Genomic DNA, 24,064 nt, shown 5'->3' with positions numbered 1-24,064 from the left:
GACATACATTGTTTCTATTTTAATTGATTAGGTCCAGCCCCTCAATAGCTTTGAAAATGATCAGCCAGAATGCCAAAGCAAAATCAGCAGGGTGCTTGTTGCTCACACTACTGACCTGGGCTCAATTTCCTTGCACCCCAAGTGTTCACCCTAGACCAGCCAGTACAAAGACAGAAAAAGACCTGATCACTCCTGTCTATGCCTAACTCATTTTTAATTAAATAAATAAATAATATAAATGGTTGACAGTAAATTAGCTAAAAGTAATAGTGTAAAATAGTTTCCTTCAAATCAAATCTATAACAAATATATGATTTTAAAGTTAACAAACCACTACCTAGTTTATTTGTTCAAATCCTTAAAAAATAGCCAAACATAGTCTACAGCCATACCACCCTGAATGCGCCCAATCTCGTCTGATCTTGGAAGCTAAGCAGGGTCAGGCCTGGTTAGTACTTGGATTGGAGACTGCCTGGTAATACTGGATGCTGTAGGCTTAAAGAAAACAAAAAAGACAAATATAAGGATATCTCTAAATTGTATGTATGTAACTGGAAGAAGATATTAGGTTGCTGACTAAACAATTTCTTGAAGACAGTGATCTTGGAGAATGAATGGATATTTGTATTTTAATGTAAATTTTAACTTCTAGTAAATATTTCTCTCTTTTCAGAGAATTCTTGTGACTCTAACTTTACCTCAAAACGGTTCATAAAATATAAAGTTTCTCTTCTTAGGAGAATTAGACATCATAAAACTACATTTTTATGGTCTAATAATCCTAAAATTTTACCATATTTAATATGTTTAGTATATTTATATTATACCTATAGCATTATGAATTTTTAAGAGTGTATCATTTAAAATTATTTAGTCCTACACTAATTGGTCTACTGATGCTTTATTATTATTATTTTTTGGGGGGTAAGCCCGGTGATTTTCAGGGGTTACTACTGGCTATGCACTGAGAAATTGCTCCTTGTTTGGGGGACCATTTGGGACACCGGATCAACCTCGGTCCATCCTAGGCTAGCGCAAGCAAAGCAGACACATTATCGCTTGCGCCATTTTATTTTTTTAAAGAAAAATTCAGCAGGGGCTAGAGTGATTGATTGCACACTTGCCTTTCATGTGATCAACCTTGGTTTTATCTCTGACTCTACATATGTTTGTTCTGCTCCTCCCTCCAAAGTTCCTGCTCGCCCTTCCAGGATTCACACTTGAGAACAAAACCAGAAGTCCTAAGCCCAAGCCGGGCCTGGTCCTCTACTCCCCAAAAGGAAAGAAAACATGAATGCTTTTTTACTTATATAAATAAACTCTTTTAATAGTTACTGAGAAAATAAAATTTTTTGGCACTAAGAGTATTCTAATGGGTTATAAAAAAGAAAATTATCACAGAGTAGCAATAAAATAAATTGGTACAATGAAGAATGTTATATGATGAGAAATAAATCTGCAATTAGAGTAAAAATAGATGAATAGACAAAATGGAACTTAAAGCTAAGTAAATGCTATTTAGACAGTAAATTAATGGAAATTGAAAAGGCAAAGAAAATATCTTATAATAACAAAAATGAAGATGAAGCTCTGAATTCATCAATTTTTGCTGTAGAACTTTGAACATTACATTTTATATTTTGATGCTTCATAATCTTGCTGTGTTTAGTTCAAGCTCTGTTCAAATTTAAACTGATATCTATAATTTATATTCCCCCCAAAAGGAAGTCATTTATTATCATCAGCATATACATGGAAGAAATGATATATTTACACTGCAAGATTGAACAGTGTAATTTCGAGTTAATTCTGAATATCCAAGCATAATCAATATATAAATAGAATATACATAGGAAAAGAATGAAAATGGTAAGTTGTAAAATATATTTTTTTGATGCTGGATGTTATATTTAGAATAGAAAACAATACTGGAAAGTCAGAATATAGTTGTGATTTTATATTATATTTGCAATTTCCATAAATTTTCAAAAACTTAATATCTCACATTGTTTAAATATGCAGTGATTTTTTTTATAAATCTGTATTCAACGAGCAATAAGAAAAAAGACATTATAGTAATGTACATAAAGTATGACACCTATTACTAACAACACTATAGTAGAAATTTGACATGATAAAAGACTTTCATTTTCTATAGTAAATTAATTAAAAAGACTATTTTTTATCTTATAAAGAAAAATGTATAAGTATCTTTGTATTTGTTAAATATTTTGTCCTTTTTTGCATCATAGTAAAAAGTTTAATTATGATATAAGTTTTTCATTTGCATTAAAATTCATATCTTCTATATCAAATTAATATTATGATTGAAAGACAAATTACTTGGCTTTATTCATGACATAAATATTTTCAAGACAAATATTTGTATGATGTTGTACCTTGTTATAGAAGAAATCACTAAAACAAAGCCACGTAAAAATACAATTTATATGTTTTGGAATTGTCAGCTTGATTAATGTACATCCATCATGGTGAATGGCAACATAAATGCCATGTCAAGAGTTCTATAATTACTGAAGATCTTTCATAAAAGAATTAGAATTAAAGAGATAGTTGATAGATTTCCTCTTGAGAAAGTCTTACATATAAGATAAATCTTATCAGGCTGTGACTTTGAAGGTGTGTTTTCTTCTAATTTGTGGTTGATTAATTTATACTATGTTGTTCACAAAACAATGGTTAAACAAAATAAAAAAAATTAATGTAAAAAAATAAATGTACTTTTATTTGCATCACTTCTATGTGTCTTAAAATATTTAAAATATTTAGGGACAAGAATAAAACAGCCTAAAAAAATTTATATGTTTAATATAATACATAATTGATTTTATTTTAATTATAAACTTCCAATTAAAGTTTAGGTGTCATACTCCAGATTTATTGTTAATATAGGTATGGGTAGAAAATAAATATAGACAAACAAATTAGCAGTGTCACAAAAATAAATGGAATAATTTATTTTTATATCAGTAATATTTTATTTATTGGTTTACTGTAATTTGAAAAACAATTGTTAAATAGTCTAATCTTTGTATAGATACTTATTATACAAATCCCTAAAAAATAAAAAACTTAAAATAATTCATTTTAGAATAAGTAGAAACCTGATATTAAGATTTAATTTACATATTTTAGATTATATATGCATGTTTCCATATAAAGATTAGATTTAGTAAAATTGGGTTGCAATAATAAGTACAGATTATGGGTATATGTAATTTTATATGTAATTTTTATCACATCAGATTGATTTATTATGAGTGAATAAAATTTTAATTTTTATATCTATTTTCCATATGGAATAAGAATGTATGGTATTTATCCCTCTCTTCCAAAAATTAGAACAACATTGCATCTATTTATCAAATATTCAAATTATTTATTGATGTTTCAACAAATTTTCAATTAATAATTAACATGATCCAATGAAAGCTTGTTGGTAACTATTTTAAATGTTAAAGTTAAATAACCCAATTAATTATTAATTTCATAGAGAATAATTAGTTTCTATGCTTTTACTATACAAAGATAATATTGTATTTTTGATGTGATTTTAAGCCTTTTATAAATTTTTATTAAAGCACTTTGATTTACAAAGATAGTCATAGATAAATTTTAATCTGTTTATTTTTCCAGTACCAATTCTATCACCAGTTTCAACATCTTTTACTAGTGATCCCAAAGTGCTTCTCATCCCCAGCATGACTCCTTTACATTTGGTTACTGTAGTTTGGAACTCATGCTTGCAGTGCCTTTGGTTTGTATTTTTCATATTATATATGTATATAAAATATATATAACATATATAGTCATTTACATTTCTCTGCATAATTGATGTATTTGAGGTCCTTGACACTAGCCCTGGTTATTTTCCTTCAATCTCTACTTATTTCTCCTATTAGTTTGTACCTTTGCTGTTCTTTTCCACACTAAATTTTGGACATTTTAAGCTTTAATATTAAGTATTCCTGGGGCCCGCGTGATAGTGCAGCTGTAGGGTGTTTGTCTTGTACACGGCTGACTCAGGATGAATCTGGTTTAGATCCCAGGCATCCTATATGGTCCCCCAAGACAGGAGCAATTTTTGAGTGAATAGCAGGAGTTAGTAACCCCTGAGCATCACCGGGTGTAACCGCCCATAAAAAGTATTCTCATGAAAGTAAATTAGCCACAGTAGAATACCCAGTTTCTTTTTTTTTTTTTTTTTTTTGGTTTTTGGTTTTTGGTTTTTGGGTCATACCCAGCAACGTTCAAGGTTTATTCCCAGCTCTATGCTCAGAATGCCTCCTGGCAGGCTCGGGGTACTATATGGGATGCCGGGATTTGAACCACAGTCCTTCTGTGTGCAACGCAAACGCACTATTCTATGCTGTCTCTCCAGCCTCAGAAGATCCAGTTTCTAACACTATATCAAACAGATTCGTGAAAGTATAATGAAATAGTTATGTTCAAGTTTAATTTAGTTTTAGTTGTCTTTGTGAGTGAATATAAGAGTTTTTAATGTTAAATTTTAGTTAAATAACTAAAAATGAATTGAGTGCGAAAACATGAGTCCTCTAGATATGGTAGAACTCAAAAAGCTATGTATGTGGTATAGTATTAAATGACAAAAGTTCCACTATTGAGTCTAAAAGGTAATAATCAACATAAAATAGTATAAGAGACCTAGACTAAAAATTGACAATTTTGAATATTGTATCCATGGAATGAATTTACTCAATTAAAATATGTTACAAGAAAATCTTTAATCTCCTCGCCATCCTCCATTTAGTCCTTTCCCCTCAAAAACAAAACAAAACAAAACAAAAACAGAAACCCAAATTTCAAAACAGAGCATCACTGCACACATCCAACATCTGTTCTATAACTCCTGCCCCCCAATAGGTAATTTTTCATAGAAAATTCTGATTACAGGGTAAGAGAGGATAAAAATGAGAGAATGAGATCAATAGAATACATGGGTTTTTCAAAGATGGGGAGTGTACTGGTAAACAACCCTATATAAAATTAGGAAAGTAAATTATTCTGGCTTTGCTCAGGTCAAAAAAAACCCCATATGCTCTTCTTTAGCTATGATTCAGCATGGTCTTTATTACCAGGCCTTAAAAATATGTTTTTCTTTTGCTTAATTTACAATGTATTGAGATTATGTAATTCATCATATATTGTTTAACTTTACATGCCTTTATCTCATATATGAGTTTCTAAAACATAAATATATAGACTAATTCAATACCTTAATACTACCAGACTAAATGAAAACACCTCATTTTCTTTATTTCCAGTGCTAGTTAGCAAGTGCCATTACATGAGATTCTTTACTGACAAAGACCTTTTCTTCAATTCTTCTGTTCCTGTAATTTTTTTTGCACCATGGAGACAAGAACATATCTGAATAGATTCCAATAAACAACAGCAAATGAAGATAAGAACTAGCCAATCATGCATAATCAGATTTGAGAAAATGAGTTATGTTAAGATGAGTTATGTTAAGAGTTAAGATGAGTTAGCAAGTGACTTTTCAGTGTAGAAAAGGGCTAAACATGCAACACTAAGACTGTGAGAGGGATGTGGGGAATTGGTTCTTGAAGTAGCAAATGAAAGGCAGAGGTCAAAGGATAATGCCAAATAAACATATTGACAAAAGCAGCCATCACCATAGTATTAGGCTACAGACAATATGAATAGGAAGTAGTGAGCTTACCTAAACCTAATATAGATGTTAACATGAAAATATGTGAAACCATAGTGTACTATTCTCATGAGACAATGGCAAAGAACCAGCACTAGCCAATGGCTAGATTGAGGTCATGTTAGAGAATTGCTTGTTTTCTTTGGCTGATAACCCTTCTGACATGGGAAGGAATAATCTTAGGTGCCTGCATGCTGATCCATTAAGACTTGTGAGTAGAGTCCATGGTTAAGTGCATCAATCAACAAACATTAATGGCATTAATGGCAAAAATTAGAGGCATATGCTTTCAATTTTCCAAAATAAAAATCCATGAGTTATGAGATCACCCCAGGCACTATGTTTCTAACCCCACGCAGCTTTGTCTGAAGATGCAAGGTAGCAGCAAACAAATAATATGCTAAATCAGTCAGAAAGTCAAGGAGTCACTGGCTTCCCTTGGCTTCTTCTCGTGTTGTATCCAGGGCCCTGCCAAAACTGACTATTTTATTATACCAGCACCTATTCAACAGGAGGGAGAAGGTCAAGAGTAAAACAAAAGTACCTATCCAATGGGCTTTTACATAAAAAAAAAGAGGTTTAGGAATGAGGAAGTTAAGGGAACACCTTTGTTTGGGTTGATAGCTTGGTGTCATGTTACAGCAAGGTACCTAGAAAATCAACCATTCATCATCTATAACCATTATATTAACATGTGGTGTTTTTGTTTTCTGTCTCTTCTGTATTCAACCTCCTTCCTCTGTTTCACAAACTCTCATCTATGTATTCATAGCCCATTATAAAATGAGTTTGTATATGAAGCTCATTTTTTTTTTCTGAAGCTCAATTTTTTTGAGGAAATCCAAATTAACAAAATGTATCCTAAAAGGAAAAAAGATGCAAGGAAATCATGCTTGTTAAATTGAGGATTAGTAATCCTTGACATGCTGCACAGGAAAAGTAGATAAAATCTCATCAGTGGAGGCCTGAAAGACTATGCAGATGACTAAGGTACAACGGTTGATTCATTTTACTCTCTGAGTAAATCAAGGATGTTAGTGCTAAAGTGATGAAAATTGTAATTTCTGTTAGTTGCCTTAGCCTTAAAAAAATATAATGACAAATTTGAGGTAACCAATTATCAACTCAGCAGAAACATTTAAATCCAGAACTCCTTTAAAGTAAATAAACCCTTATCTTCTGCATCTGAATCATAGACTGTGAAGAAAATTGCATCCAGATGGCAGAACTGGAATGAAAACTAAATACACAAACTTGATAGGGTTTGATTGCTAAGGTTAGAGTGTCAAAAAAGAACATTTTAGAATTATTATTGATGTGCTGAAGACTCTTGGGTGGATGCACCTAAGAACCTGAGATTTCCTAAATTACCCTGAACTATATAAAAATTAAAAATATCTTCCTTTACTCTCTAGAGAAAATTATCTTTTTCTTCGCATGAAGACTGTTAAGATGTAAGCTTAAAAAATGCTACTGTTAATGATCCCCAACTATACATTATATTTAAAATAATATCCGTACTATAGATTCAGCACATTGCAACTATGAATGCAAATCTTGCATTAGAAAAAAACACCATATTATCAAAGAAAATATAGGAATTCATGAATATTATTAAAATTAGAAATAAACCATATGGAATTAGGATAGTAAGGATTCAATGTTAGAGTGTTGCCTGAGTAAAACTTATATGTTGAATATGCAAATAGAGTTGAATCCTTTAATTTATTGCCCAAACACAAAATGAAGAGTTCATCAATAAATGTTAAGTTATGTATGATTGGAGAATAATGATTATAATGCTTTTGCTCAATTCTATTTTTGATTCTACAAAATAATTTTACTTGACAATTGTTATACAGCTAACTTGTGTATAATAGATGAACATATAATCACATATTTAATAAAATAAAACAGAATTATCTGTGTACCTTAACACATAAATGGTATCCATAAATAAGTTACAAATGTAAATACAATTTTGGTGAATCAAAAAATTTCAGAATAAATAGATTTGTTTCCAATTTATTTGTTCATAATTTTACAGTTTTGTTTTTGTTTTTGTTTTTCTGTTTGTACTACAACAAACTTTGGTCACTTATTACTACTGTTGTGTTTCAGCAAACGATATAGGTTAACAATATTTAGGCCTGAGTCAGTAGCAAATAAAGAGAGATTCTTAAATTCCCGTATTATGCTTTCAAGCCCCATTGTTATTTTTTATTTTTAAAAATTTCTCAATGCAACCTTATATATTAATTACTTAAATTAAAATTATCAAAAATTTTCTTGAATTTCAAATTAAAGTCTTTGACCAATTCAACTCTTCTCCAGTAGCATATCTTAAATATTGGAATAGTATATCCATAGAGGATAGAAGTGGTGCAAAGTTCTTCCACAGAATCATATTCTTTATTTCAACATTTCCATATTAAATTGTGTTAAAATTTCAGATCAGATATTTTGAGTATTTCTTTTTCTTTCATTTCTGTTGTTAATGCATATATATGTTTATATATATTTTAATTTTTGTTAGGAAATCCCTTAAATTTTAGTTAATATGCTTTTATTTATTTTCAAATTTAGTTGTACCTTAAAATATCAAACTTAAGTTCCCATGCATCTGTTTTAAGTTTGACTTATAATGGGAGCTTGATTCAGTCTTTTGTAAATAAAAGTATCTTATAAGAGAATTAGCTCAATACTATTCCAATGTCATTGAAATATCTTAGGTTGATTTACACGTTTGCTTTTAATTTTATTTTTTTAATTTGAGTAGGAAACAAATAGAAAACAGTTCAAATATTTTTTAAAATCTCAAATTGCATTACAAAGGTCCTATAATTCACATTGTATATATGTGCCCAAATATGATATACATCTGTTATAACAAACTTTTTTATGTCAATAGATTAAAAAAAATCTGTTTTGTTTTAGAGTACTTTGGAAATTGTATACTTCTATCATCAATTTAAAATATACAGTTTCATTAATAGTTTCAATATTCTAAACACTATTATATAATTCATAGGTAATGTTTTACAATATTTTTCAATTTATACACCATACATGACATATACACAAAACAAACTTAAATGTTTGTCAAATATCTATATTGTGATTAGTTAATTTCCTATTTTTATCTATTTCATTTTAAATTCTTAACAGGGATTATAATCATTAGTCACTAGTTGGTTTTTCAATTTTCACTTAGGTAAAAATCTGTGATTTTTTTATAAATTGAAAGTAAAATAAGAAGTAATAAGTTAAAAAATGAATATTTTCTCCTATTGGTTAATGAGACTATAAAAATTCACTGGACTTGAATTAACAGTCATTTGAAAAATATTATATTTTCATTTATATAATTCAACTATTGAAACAATGATAGTATTTGAGTTCATACCCTAAAAAGATAGTCAAAGTAATTATTTATTTAAATATGCCTTTAAATATAAAGTATCAGAACTAATATAAATTGTATATTATTATTTTAAAAATCAGAAAAATTTTACTTTTTAATTAAATAAATATTAATTGCACCGAGTATTAAATATTAATTATTGTATTTTATTATAACATGTTGCTATACTGTCATATTTATTTCTGTTGAATGAGTTTTGTGCAGTATTCTATGTAAATTGTTCTTTTTATAAAATAGTTGATTTTTATTGTTTGTTTGTTTGGACCACACCCACTGATGCTCAAGGGTTAATCCTGGCTATGTGCTCAGAAATCACTCCTGGCTTAGGGGACCATATGAGATGCTGGGAGATAGAACCAGGGTCTGTTCTAGGCTCGCATGTACAAGGCAGATGCCTTACCACTCTGAGTCACAGTCCGACTCCATATTAAGTTGTTATTTTTAATGGTGTAATAATATACTTGCATTTTTTCTAGATCTTAAGATTAAACAAAACTACTTCTATTTTAATTTTTCTCTCTTTTTCTGAGTTACAATTTATGCCTTCTATGTCTAATATAATTTAAAGTTTCATTGATTCCCTCAACTATTAGTTTAATAAATAAACTAAATTGTATTTGTAAGGGCCGGAGCAATGACGCAAGTGGTAGGGCATTTGCCTTGTGGGTGCTAACATAGGATGGACAACTGTTTGATTCCTTGGCATCCCATATGGTCCCCAAAGCCCGCAGTGATTTCTGAGCGCATATCCAAGAGTAACCTTTGAGCATCCACCGGGTATGGCCCAAAAATAAACAAAAAATTGTATTTTTGTATAAAAACACTCTAAGTTTTAGCACAGATTTAATAACATGGTTTAAGTTGAATAAACTTTTATTTTGAATTTAAATATATATGCCCTATGTACTGTGATCTAAGTGGAAATACCTAGATTAAAAGCATTAGCATATAAAAGAAAATGTTTTAAATTAAACGAAATGTTAAATGGGATAAAAAATTTTATGTGCTACCTTACCACTTTAATCAAAATTAAATTTAATGTCTACTCCTTCTAGAAGTGAGACTTAGAAAATACTTGTTCTCCTAAGTGGAACTGCATTAGTAAAAAAAAAACAACACTCAAAAATTTTATTAATAAAGACGATGACAAAATTAAAGATAGGAGAGTAGACAAAAGGATCAATGAAAATAAAGATAGAATGGTAGAAACAAAGGAAGAATAAATAAAAAATTTAATTTAATTGATTGTGAAAATATATCTTTAATAGTCACTTGACAGATTGTTGAAAATTGGAATTTTGGGAGCAACAGTGATAGTGTACTAGGTGGGAATCTTGTATTGCATCATATAATATGGTGTCTATCCCTAACATTACATATTCCAAGAATGATTCCTGATCACATAGCCAAGAGCATAGTTGAATACCATCAGACATAGTCTCCAAACAAACAAAAAACATAAAATAAAATCAAAATCATGTAATTGCATATACCTTATTATTTTTATAGATATAAACTAATCCCCACAAAAATAATTTGAATAAAATTTATAACTTATTTAACTGATAGTTTGAATATATTTTTTCCTAAAATTAATCCTCTGAATTTTTGAGTGGGATTTAATTATATGCTAGATTCATTTTCTAAGTCTTAATTTAGAATTTCACAATGTAAGTATAGTATAAGAAATTATATGTATATCCTCATGTATCTATGTATAAAGATAAATATGTCATTCAGTTATATGTAAATATATTCAAGGTTTTAAGAATTCTAGAATAGGGAACAGCATTTACCAAATGAATCTGAACTATTCAGTAAATATTCATTTGGCATGTAATTCACACAAACAACACCACACATCATAGGTAATTTGAAGTCTTTACTATTGTTTTGAGAAACTGCTATTAGTTTTTAAAATAAACTAGATTTTAAGATTTACAGCATAGATTACACCTTGCAATATTTTGTGCAAATTCAATCATTTCTGTAACACTCTGTATGCTATGCTTCTCGTTTCTAATTATTTTTTTTGTTGTTTTGCTTTATATTGTTAATTAGACTGTCAAACATTTAGCTATATATTTTTTCAGAAACAAGCAAACTGCAGCACTTTCTGATGAAGTCTAACTGTAGAGTCATGTATTTGTCACTGTTGTGCTGTTAGAAAGAAAATGAATCATAGCCAGGCAGCTTTTGTTACTCTATGAGATTGTAGGACACTAGGTGATAGGTAAGACAGTGTCTTCAGTTGATAGAAATGTGCTTTTGAACCATACAAGAGTAAATGCATTATGCACTATACATATAGAAAATTCATGGGAGAGCCTTTTGCAAGGAAGCAAAGAACTAGTAAACTCTGGAATATAGTGAAATAATGACCTGAGAACATAAAGTTTTTATGGTATGTGCAGTATTTAGATTCATATGTCTTATTGCTACACTTCTGAAAGGTATTCGGTTTTCATTCTGGACAGTTCTATAGCAAACATATTTTGAGTTTTCTCGAATAAAAATATAGATCCAAATCTCAAAATATGTTTATGAAACTTTCTTAAAAATATAGGTGCTGGGAGTAAAGTTAGAAAAAAGAAACAAAGTTATACAGAGGCATTAAAAAAGGGAACAGAATGCTTCTGTTGTATGCATTGGCTATACTTGGATGGTCAATGAGATCTGTAATAAGGCTTCAAAAATTGCTTAAGAGAGCTATCTGACAGATTTCTAATGGCAATCTGAGTATAATTAGTACCCCAGTGAACAGAGGAAATGGAAACTAAGATTATTCTGGAAAATTGTTGCTGATAAATGAATTTCCCCTTGTTTATTTCTGCTTTATGTGTGCACTTATTCTATTCAGATCCCAAAGTGAAGCAAGAGAGAGGATATATATATATATATATATATATATATATATATATATATATATCAATTATTTTCTTTCAATTAATTTTATCCAAATTTTATTTTTTGGTCAGAAACAACTATGACTATATAATTAGCAAATCTTAATTCCTGTGTCATTTCTCAGTCCCAGTACTTTTAAATTTTTTTCCTTTAACCATAGATCCTTTATGGCAAAATTTTCATAACAGTAGTCTATCTTAAATAAAATTGGAGTTCATTTTACTTTTTTCTGCTTACAATTTTTGTATAATTCTTTCTTGTTATCTTCTTAAAGATGCACAAACTTCTTTTACCTTTTATTTTCTCAAGAATTATGTTAATACTGTCTTTCTATTTTCAATTTCAAGTGGTAAAAATTGTTTATCTTCATTTTCATTTCCTTTTCTATTGAGAAAGAGCATCACAGAATAACTTTAATGGTAACTGCATGCAATTGTTAACCTATGTCATTTTGCTAGTTCAAGGATTCAAATCTCTCATTCTTGTATTTTTATCCATCTTAAGTTTGTATTTTTTATTGAGAGCAAGAGGTAGTTAATCTGTGGCTGTCTTGCCTAATTTTACCAACACTGTTTGCTGCGAAGTTTTCTTTTTCCATTGCATAATCTTAGATCAGTAGTCATAAATTAAATATTGATAAATTTGTGGGTTTGTTAATTTTTTTCATGCTATTGCATTGATCAACATGTCTATTTTTATTCCAAAAGCACAAAATTTTATTTATTTTTGCCTTGCAGCATAGGTTGAAAACCAGTAATATGAGACTTCACTTTTCTTTTTATCAAGGTCTTTTTATAATTCTATATAAAACTTATTATGTTTTTGTCTCTATTTAATTAAAAATCATCTCTGAAGTTTTAGGGTTTTAGCTCACAGTTCTATTTGGGATCCTAGGCAAAATATAAAAAATAGTGTGTGATCTCTGATCTCTGAAATATGCCAAGCAAGTGTGTGCACAAACTACAATTATCTATGCATTAGTTAATCCAACTGCACGAACCCTGGTAAATGCTAAAAACAAATGAATAAGTGTCTCATGCAAATGGGTATGACCCCCTGGTCATGACAACAAATAAAAATGAAAGGAATCTTTCTTTCCATTTATTTTCAATTGTTTTTAGAACTTTAATTGGGACTACATTAAATATGCATATTGCTGTTGGTAAAATGAACATAAAAATTAGTTCACTAACTCTCCAGATCTTTTTACATGCATTGTTATTTCATCTTTGAGTGTTAAATGTCTTTTCAGATGATTTTTCTAGAGTGGTATAATGGAGGTAAAAGATCTCCATTGTTGAATTTAGTTCAACTTTAAATAGAATTGCCTTCTTAATTTGGTCTCCTGGTAAATTATTCATCTATATAATAAATATATAATAATATATAATAAATATAAATATTCTTATAAAACATTGCTTCAAATACATAAATTAGAATATAATATATGCTTAATTTGTATAATTTCATCATTTTCCCATTATGTTACCTGATCCAAAATATTCTAGAAAAATACCAAAATTCATTGTAACCATTCTATATTATATTCTTTTACTTCCCCATTTAGTGTTTCTTTAATAACTTTAATTCTATGATCAAAATCTAAGGTTTTATTTTTATTTAGTATTTTTCCCTTTACTTATTTATATGCCACATATAAAAGACATCTTCAAATATGTCTTTCTCTTTCTTATTTTGCTTAACATTCACTCTTCTTGTTGCTTCCAAATTATAACGTTATATCCAAGTAACAACAATAAAATAAAATAAAATAAAATTATTGTCCCTTTTTCTTTGGCCTGAGAAGTAGCTTGGTTATTGCGTCTATCAGTGCACTAGGCATAGGAATACACACATATCTAAATAATAGCTCTGACATATTTTAAATAAAAAAATTTAGGAATGGGATAGTTGGATGATGTAATAGATCAATTTTAATATTTTGGTAAAGATTCACTCTAATTTTTATAAAGGATTAAAATTATTTGTATTCCCATTAATAATGAATCAGATTTTTTCCAACTTCGTCTAGCTTTTTGACATAGATCATTACCACAGCACAATAAAAATCTCACTTCCTTACAAAGCACTGGTATTTAGTTAGAGTTACATTTCCCCATGTACCTGCTGACTATCTATATGTTTCTGTGCAGTTTTATCCAGCTCCACCATCATTTTTATGGAGCTATTTTTTACTGTAGAATTTGTAAATTACTTTTTATTAATCATAGTAGTTCTTATTCAAATAAAAAGTTACAAAATTTTCTCCTATTCAGGAGATATTTTTATTTATTTCATTTTACTTTTAAATATAAAACTGAATATACTACAGAAAGAGGAGAAAAATACTATTAATAGTCAAATCAGTCATGAAACAAAACAAAAACAAACACAAAAAGTCACCATTCTCCCAAAATTCAAACCTGATTACATATAAAAATCAAAACAGTTTATGGGGTCAGAATATAGTAAAAAAAAAAAAAAAAAAAAAAAAGGATACATAAATACCCATGTCCTGGATTTTATTCTGGAACCACATGTTCCTTCAAATATTACTGTCTGTAAAATAAAATCCCCACATTGTGAAATCCTCCCCACTCCCATATACTGTATTACACATCTAGGTGGGTATGTCTGAAGAAGGTAGAGTAACTGTGCAGTATTAAGAAACAAAGCCAGTCAGGAAAAAATTATGGAGTAACTGGCATTTCTGCTTGAGCCAAAAGCCATCACTGCCTTTTTCTTTATTAAACCAATACCCATACAACTAAGCAAGGTGGAGTGGAGTAAAACCAGGCGGGGTTTTACATATCAAAGGAGAAAGTTTATGAGAAAGAGAAAGATTGGGTAATGCTATTGTTTTGAATTAATACCTGGATGTTATCTTACAACGGACTACATTCCTGCAGACCACAAGAATCGTCAGGTGTGATCTTGCAGTATTCTAGAAACACTGGCACTGCAGACCTCCTAAAGGATTGCATCCTCAACCTCTTGTGAGGAAAATTGCCCCCTCCTCCCTTGGCAAAAAAAAAAAAAAAAAAACTTCCAAAATTGAGACAGTTCCCTGGGTTAAACAAGTTTAGGCTACAAAGTCAGAAACCATGTACTTAAACACAAAATATCCTGTTAGGATAAACTAGATTGACATGGCATTAATGCTATATAGTAAAGTTATCTACTGATGTTTTATCTCTTTATTTAAATACAACAGTCTTTCTACTTATTATGCATGTTATGTGATTTGTGCTTAAGTTGAATATTATGAATAATCCTCATGCTGGGGAGTGGTACTAAAACTAAATAGATCCAAACTGTCTTTGAAGAGAATGTTGAGTCTAGTTTTCTGAAGAGTCATCATGTCTCCTTCATTCTCTACAACCAATCTCAGGGATGGTGACCTTGATAGCCATTTGCTCTAAACTGTAACCTGGTTTTCCAGGAATTGTAGGAATTTCCTAGCCTCATGGACTTCCCTATATTTACCTCTTTGCTCAACTCCCAAAGAGACAATATAGTATTGAATTAAACTCAAACCACATTTCAGTGGCATAGAATTGAGAGTAATGTATTGAATCCTCACATATATAAATAGTTAGGTTATAATAAAGGAACTAAGAGTACACACAAAAATAGGACTTCAATAAAAGTTTTGTAGTACTGGATAGATGCATTCAAAAAATGAAACTGGATTACACCATGCAAAAAATTAAAACAAAATAAATAGACATGTAGAGCTAAACAAATACTACTTAAAGAAAATTATTGTATATAAATAAACATGTTTGATATATTTGAAAATCCAATCTTTAGAATATTTTATACTCAAATTGCATCAACAACATAAGTCCATTTTTATTTTCAAACCAGTTTTTTAACTTGTTAATATTGGACTATAATATATTTTAGGGGGTGACAGGTCCCATCCAGGATATACTTAAGGGTTTTTTTCTGGCTTTTCTTTGTTTGTTTTTTATGCCACACCAATAGTGATTAGTAGTTACTCTTGACTCTGTGCTCTGAAATCACTTCTAGCAGGCTCAGAGAACTATAGAGATTCTAAGGATCATATTTGGCTCGTCTGGATGCAACGCAAATGCCCTACACACTGTGCTATTTCTGTAGCCCCATGACCTATATTTTGTATGTTTAAGATGTAGCATGTGATTTTTGATACAAATATATGTTGTGAAAGAAAACAAAAATAAAATCAGTTTAAATGACATTTTATAATAGCTTCTGATTGGGGAAGGAAAAACATTTAAGGTCTATATTTAAAGCTTTCAAATACCTACACCAGTGTTTTTAACCCTATTTTTAATATATTACTAAAATTTATAAAATAAAAATTATCATGTTTTTCTCTAATGACTTTCATAACAGAAAGGCAATTTTACCTATGACTCATATTAAGAGTACTTTCTATAAAGATTTCAGCAATTCTCATAATGCCTCCCAATTATTGTCTTCCAGGCTGTCTTTGTTTTGCTTTATAAGTTTTCCAGAACAGTGAGAAAAAGACAACCCCTCTCATAATCCTGATAGTGAGTATTTCACCAAAGCAAGTGATCCTAAGTAATTATCAGGAGTTAGTCATAAAGACACTCCAGACTTAATTCTGGGTAATTTCTTCTTGATCAAATTTGAAACCAAAGAAACATGTCAATAAATTTCTAAATCTCATTGAGTCAGCCAAGTGTGATTAGAAAATTCAATTCCAAGCCATGAAATATGTGTGAAATATAAGTAATATATAACATATATAATATATTCTAATTATAATACAAGTAATTAGAAAAAGAATGTGAGAAACAGAGCAGGAGGAAACCTGTAAAGGGCATCAAAGAAGAAAACTAAATTTGGGATGGCAAAGTTGAACATTTTGATTAGTAAATTCTGAAAATTTTGAGTTGAAAGTCACATTTAATTTATATGTCAATCATATGTGAGTCATGGAATATCCTGGTTTAGGTAGCATATTATTCTAATAATACTGTAAGAGTGGTTTCCTTTCTTTGAGTTTAACATTAATTTAGTAGGCTGAGTTTAAAAAGAATGCTTTAACTAGTATTAGGATTCAGCTATTCAAGGAATGTTTGAGTCTAAAAAGAACAAAAATGATAAATAAAAAGGCTAACTTCACGTTTGTATTTTCTTGACTCAAGATAGAACACTGGATTTAAGGCCTATAAAAGCTTCCATATTTTACCTGAATCTGTACCACTGGCTCTTCTGGTTCACAAATCTTTTAACTCAAACCAGAAAGATTTCATAAGTTTTCTTAAGCTTCTAGCTCGACTGTCAATCAATATATTTTGTCTTGCTTGTTTTTTCTATTTAAATTTTTGGATTTATTATTACTTCATAATCAAATATCCAGTTTCTTATCAGAATGCTCAGAAAATTATTTGAATATCCTATTTTGGGTAGGACCAGGAAAAAAATGCTAGAGCTGGCAATTAGTTGTTAGTGCCTGCATGAAAAGCCATTTCTTTGGAAAGTCTATTTAGAAAGCAATAAACAGGAAAGAACTTGTATTTTCTCCCTTCTCGGTTATGGTCTTCTTCAATGAAGTCATTCCTCATAATAAAATGCAGCAGAAGAGTCATTTGGAAAAATAAGAGACATCACTTGTAGACAGAAGAGAATAAAAAAGATTGGAATTTAAAAAATTAAACTTTATATAAATGTAGTAATTTATAATTTACAACACTTAGCAACTTTTTCATATCATGCGTTAATTATAAAAATTTAAATATTTGAATGTGATAAATTCTATTTCCTTAAAAAAATATTCCAATTTGGGGCCGGCGGTGGCGCTGGAGGTAAGGTGCCTGCCTTACCTGCGCTAGCCTAGGAGACGGACCGCGGTTCGATCCCCCGGTGTCCCATATGGTCCCCCAAGCCAGGAGCGACTTCTGAGCGCATAGCCAGGAGTAACCCCTGAGCGTTACCGGGTGTGGCCCAAAAACAAAACAAAAAAAAAATTCCAATTTGTCTTAGAGTAAATAACTTGCCTTTAATTTTCAACTTTAAATTGCTGACATGATGTTTAAAATTATAATTTCTCATGTCTAAAATGAAACTGCATTAAGACATTTCAATTTCGATTCGCTGTCATGATGTAACACTATTTTTAAGTTTATATATACCTACATATTGAGGTAACATAAGAGCCCCTCATTAGGTTTTAAGGTTTCTTTCTAGTTATTATTAATAATAATAATAATTATTATAATTATTATTATTATTATTTGGTTTTTCAGCCACACCCCAGCAGTGCTCAATGATTACTTCTGGCTCTACTCTCAGAAATTGCTACTGGCAGGTACGAGGGACCATATAGGATGTCGCGGATAGAATCCTGGTCCGACCTGAATAGGCAACATGCAATGCAAAAAAGCTTAGTGCTGTATTATCACCCTGACTTCTATTTTGTTTACTTTTTGTTTGTTTGTTAGTTTTTCTAAGATTCAGTCAGAGTTGGAGGTGAAGGATAAGGAGCTGAAAACGAGGAGGAGGAAAAGATAATGAAAATATTTTCTCTTCTTCCAAAATTCTTAAGAAAATTTCCCCTCCCCCCTTTTGTCTATCCTACTTCAGAAGAAATCTATTTTGTGTCTGGGGTATTATTCTGGCCTATGTCAAAATAATATATTTTCTCTCCATGATTTCTTTCTCATGCCTTTTGGAAGTTAAATTAATTAAGAATGTTTGCCATCAAATTCGGATTAACACCTACACACATGCACACACACACACACACACACACACACACACACACACCTTATAAACATCCCTTATTTCTGAATTTTACATAGAGAAAAGTAAATGTTTCTATGGAAAAAGTCAGTGAAAAAAATCATGACAATAGCAATGTATAAAACCAGACAAAATCGTTCACTCTAAACCTTTCTGCCAGGGAAATTGTTTCTTTTATATTATATATTATTCCCAGGGAGACAATGTGTCCTTCATGCTCGCCTGCAAAGCAGCATCATGCTGTGTGAGTTGTATTTCCCTTAGAGTATTTAAATGTTTGAAGAATGGGCTGAGATATTGACAGAGTATCTATATCCTTCTAATATTTACCTTATTTTATTTCCCACTGGGTTTGCCCCTTTAACATAAGGAATCATTCACAAAATGTCATGAGCCTCTTATCAAACTGCTCGACAGGGGAAACAAGAGCATGTGAGACTACTGGCTTGTTCACTTTTTCATTTTTCCAAATATCTATCTGTTTTCCTGTCCCGGAACTTCACCTATTAACAATTTTTTCTTGGGAGAAAGGATTCTTCCCCTAATCTAGTCTCTGAACTTAATAAGTGAGATGTCACCCATAGCCATATTCCCACATGAAAATAAACATTTTCTATGTGTTATATGAACAGTGTTTACCTAGTATATTCGACTCTTAATCTCTACTTTCTTGAACAAACTCTGGTTGGTTGGATAATGTAGCACTCACATCTTCCTGTTCCTTTTCTATTTGCGAAGCTTTGACCCTTTCATTTTTTTAACTTCAATCTATGCAGAGATATAGAAACTCTAAAAGTTTTTTAAGGTAATCATAAATTACGGTTTTATTAGAACCACATCTATAAGTATCTAATACTTTTTCAGAATTTTCTTCTTTTCTGCACAATGTTATTTTATTTGAGATTTCTCACTAAGTGATTCCAAGTGGAGAAACATTTTTTATAAAATAACCAAGTCATTTGTGCACAAGTATCTAAGAAAACAATAATATGCTTTGTTATACATAACATCATATAGTAATATACATATTTTATATATGTGTGTATAAATAACACAAAATAAATAGTAATTTATTTGCTTCTTTTTGTTTTTGAGCCACACCTGGTGAAGCTCAGGGATTACTCCTGACTAAGTGCTCAGAAATTGCTCCTGGCTTGAGGTACCATATGGATCACCGAAGATTGAACCGAGGCATGTACAAGGCAAACGCCCTACTGCTGCACTATCATTCTGCCACTTTTCTTTATATATATATGTAATCTTGAAAGGTGTGCCCCTGCTATAGGATTACCAAATGGAAGAGACCTAGGGGACCTGTCGCCTTTGTGCATTTCTCTACTCTTCTGTCTCCTGAACCTCTCCTGAAAGGGTCAAGAAGAGCCCAGCATAAATTTTATCCTAGAGGTATCCAAGCCAAGGGGTCAAGAAAGACAGAGAGAATGAAAACCAGCTACCAGAGGTGCCCCTGCAGAAAAGCAGATCCTTTGTCTGTGAAGGTAGATGGGTGAGGTTTGCTCCTGCTGTGAAATTACGAAATGGAGAGACTGAGGGGACCTGTCGGCTTTCTGTGTGTCTCTGCTCTTCTATCTCCTGAACATCTTCTGAGAGGGCCAAGAAGGACCCAGCAAAAACTCTTTCCTAGTGGTTCCAGAAGAGCATGGCCACTCTGCTTCGCTTCACATCAGCATGCTTTTTCTAACTAATGAACCAAACCATAACACGCAGAAAAAATCACACTACAAGCGTGACAATGGGAAAATCTTGCAGGCAAAGACCACGCACAGTGAATGAAGATGATAGCTCTGATATTCCAAAAAATACCAACCATCTGATTAATCTTTCAGATAAGGGGTTTAGAATAGAAATATGAAAGATCCTCATGGAAATCAAAGAAATTACCCAATCACTCTAGCTGAACAGAACACAAAGAAAGAAATCAGAAAACTTTTAACAGATCTGAAAAACACTGTAGCTGAACTGAAAAACTCAATGGAAAGCCTCTCCAATAGGGTAACAGCAGCTGAGGACAGAATCAGTGAACTGGAAGATGAAATGCAGAACGACTCCATACACCAGAAGATATTGGAAATGAACCTTAAGGCAAACAATCAGGCAATGGAAAAAGTACTCAAAGAATGTGAACAGATGAAAATAGAAGTCTTTGATAAAATCAACAAAAACAACAAAAGAATCATTGGAGTGCCAGAGGCACAGAAAGGAGATCCCAGAAAAAAACATCAGTCAAGGACATCATCATAGAGAAACTCCCAGAGATAAAAACTTCATGCAATCAAAGCCTGCATGCCAGCTAAAAGAAACCCAAAGAAAAACATCCCAAGACACACCCTAGTCACAATGTCAAATCTTATTGATAAAGATAGAATACTGAAAGCAGCAAGATAAAAAAGGGAAATTACAATCAAGGAGCATTCTTAAGATTAACAGCAGACATGTCACAATAAACTATCAAGGTCAGAATACAGTGGAGGAATATTGTGACAAGACTAAAAGAAATGGATGTTTCACTTAGAATACTGCACCTAGTCCAATTCACGTTCAGATTTGAAGGAAGGATTCATAGCTTCACAGATAAGCAACAGCTCAGAAACTTTACAGACACAAAACAAGCCTTAAAGAAAAAACGGAAAGGTCTATTTTAAGACAAGACAGACCAACAGACACACCAAACTTATACACAAAGATGACATTAAATCCCATGAAAATTGCCTCCCTCAATGTCAATGGACTCAATGCATCAATTAAAAGATACAAAGTGGCTAAATGGATCAAAAAGATAAATACAACCTTCTTCTGCCTACAAGAAATACACATGAATAGTCAGAACAGAGACTCAAAATCAAAGGCTGGAGGAAAATCATCTAAGAAAAGAACACCCTTATAAAAGCTAAGGTGATCATCATTAATATCAGACGACAAAAACTTTAGACTCAGAAAAGTTGTAAGGGATAAATACTTTGTACTAATAAAGGGATATATGCAACAGGAAGAAATCATGCCCCAAGAAGTAAAAGAAGATATCAGAAATGGAAACACATACCATGCTCATGAATTGGAAGGATTAACATTATTAAAATGGCAACACTCCCCAAAGCATTATATAGATTTAATGTGATCCCTCTAAAGATACCCATCACATTCTTCTAAAGAAGTGGATCAAACACTTCTGAAATCTTCTAAAAAAAGAATGTGATAAATTTGCTTTGTATTGGTACCATCCCTATTGGAACTCAGAGCTTACACCTGGCTCTAAGCTAAGAGCTCATGACTGGAGAGGCTTGGGGACCTCTCCAAGTGATGGAGAGATCAAACCCATCTGGGTCAGTTGCAAGGGTAGCACAATTCTCACTGTACTATCTCTCTAGCCAAAGATTATGTGTTCAAATAAACAAATTGTAACAACCTGATTTTCCAATTTTAGTCACTCATTCTTCATTCTGGATTGATTTGGTGAAAGTAAGGAGACTCTCAATCAGTGATTTATAGGTCTAACAATCATAGATGCTCTTTGAACCCCATAGTTCAAGAAACAATGTGGTTTCCAGGGCATCCAGAACTATCACTGGCCATCTTAGAGAGAATTGGAAGATGCCAGGGATTAAATTGGGTTGAGTGGCCTTGTCATTCAAGTTTCAAAAAGTTTTCTTCAGATCATGGGATTACCAACTCAATATCCAACTTGCTCAGTAGTCCTTTATATGTAAGCCTTAAGAAAAGCATGCCATTATTTATATCCAAAGTAGATGCGGTTTTAAATGTTATTTATGTGCTCTTAACTTATATATGTGAGCCTTTAAATTTTTGGATATGGCATACCAAATAATCACACATATAGAAGATCACATACTTTAAAATTAAATTTGCAAAAAAAACCAAAAAAACAAACAAAAAAAACAACCCTGTATATAACAACTTGATTCCCTACTGTATCACTATGCATTGGAAAGGCAATAAAATAAAACCACCAAGTCTACAATATCACCCTTTCCAAATCTTGAGATTTCTCTAATAAGGATGATGAGTATCAAAACATTAGACCTTTATAACTTAATTACTAATATTTGCATTCTTATTAAATGTGTTCATATGTCACTTTATGTGCACTAGACTGTTAGTACATTGTATATTATATGTCATTTATGTTACTTTATTGACCATATATTTTATCCTGAATTATCTCTCTAAAATTGATACATACACTAATAACTTTATTATAATTATTATTTTAATAACTTAGAAAACAATGCAATGTAAGTGTGCATATAATATGTATGTAAGCTTGATTGTGTAGAAAATTTTATGAACCTATAAATAATTTATTTAACACTTTATACAAGTTAATTTATATTTTAAGATACTGTTTTTCAAATGTTAAGATTAAACTTGACTTGTAATATTTTTATGTGGAAAATAGTTATCCCATTTAATCCAACACACATTTAATTACTTACATGTGCATATATATCAATCATCTATTGCAACATAATTTTTCAGTATCAGTTTTTGATTTGCTGCTTCAAATTATACTTCATAGGAAACAGCATGCATTTATTTATATAATATGTTTATATTAAGTTATTATAGTATAGAAAGTAATTAAATATTTGGAAATAAGTAAAATATTAGTTTAATTGGGGACTGGAGTGATAGCACCTTAGTAGGGGTTTGCCTTGCACTTGGCTGACCAAGGACACAGGTTTGATTCTCAGCATCCCATTTGCCATCACCCCGTGTAGCTCAAGAAAACTCCAAATAAATGTTATTTCAACCAGAGTTTGAAAAGTAAGCCAACATTCTGTGTCACATTAATCTCAAAAATAATTTTTAAGTTATAAAGCTTAGTTTATTCACACACAATTTTATAAAAATTATATAGTTAAACTAATTTAAAGTATTTTATCGATCTAGTACTGGTAAATATGAATTAATATGGTTTCTTATGTCACTAAATTTGGACTCATCTGAGGCATAGGAAATTATAATAACTAAACTTTTTCTAATTAATAGGGGTAAAAAATTATATGTAAGGTGATACATAGTAAAAGCCAATGTGTTATATTTACATATTTTGCTTATTGTGCTTAATATTTTTGCTATATAAGCAATTTCATATCAGAATGATTAATAGTAATGATTGTTACCAGAAATAAAGCAGTATCACTTAAGTCAAAATTTTCACACATATAGTTACATCATTCAAATGAGCAAATAATATTAAAAATTCAGTGAAAACAATTCTA

At 30.8% G+C, this 24,064-nt stretch overlaps 1 pseudogene; it reads left to right on the top strand.

The window, feature by feature from the left end:
* The first annotated feature begins 378 nt into the window (after positions 1-378).
* On the top strand, positions 379-497 carry LOC126002875 (uncharacterized; annotated as a pseudogene).
* The last annotated feature ends 23,567 nt before the right edge of the window (positions 498-24,064 follow it).

Source organism: Suncus etruscus, chromosome 2 (genome assembly GCF_024139225.1).
Source record: "Suncus etruscus isolate mSunEtr1 chromosome 2, mSunEtr1.pri.cur, whole genome shotgun sequence".
Lineage (NCBI taxonomy): Eukaryota > Metazoa > Chordata > Mammalia > Eulipotyphla > Soricidae > Suncus > Suncus etruscus.
The sequence above is the reverse complement of the archived record's forward strand: the minus strand, read 5'-3'. Positions and strand labels throughout refer to the sequence as shown.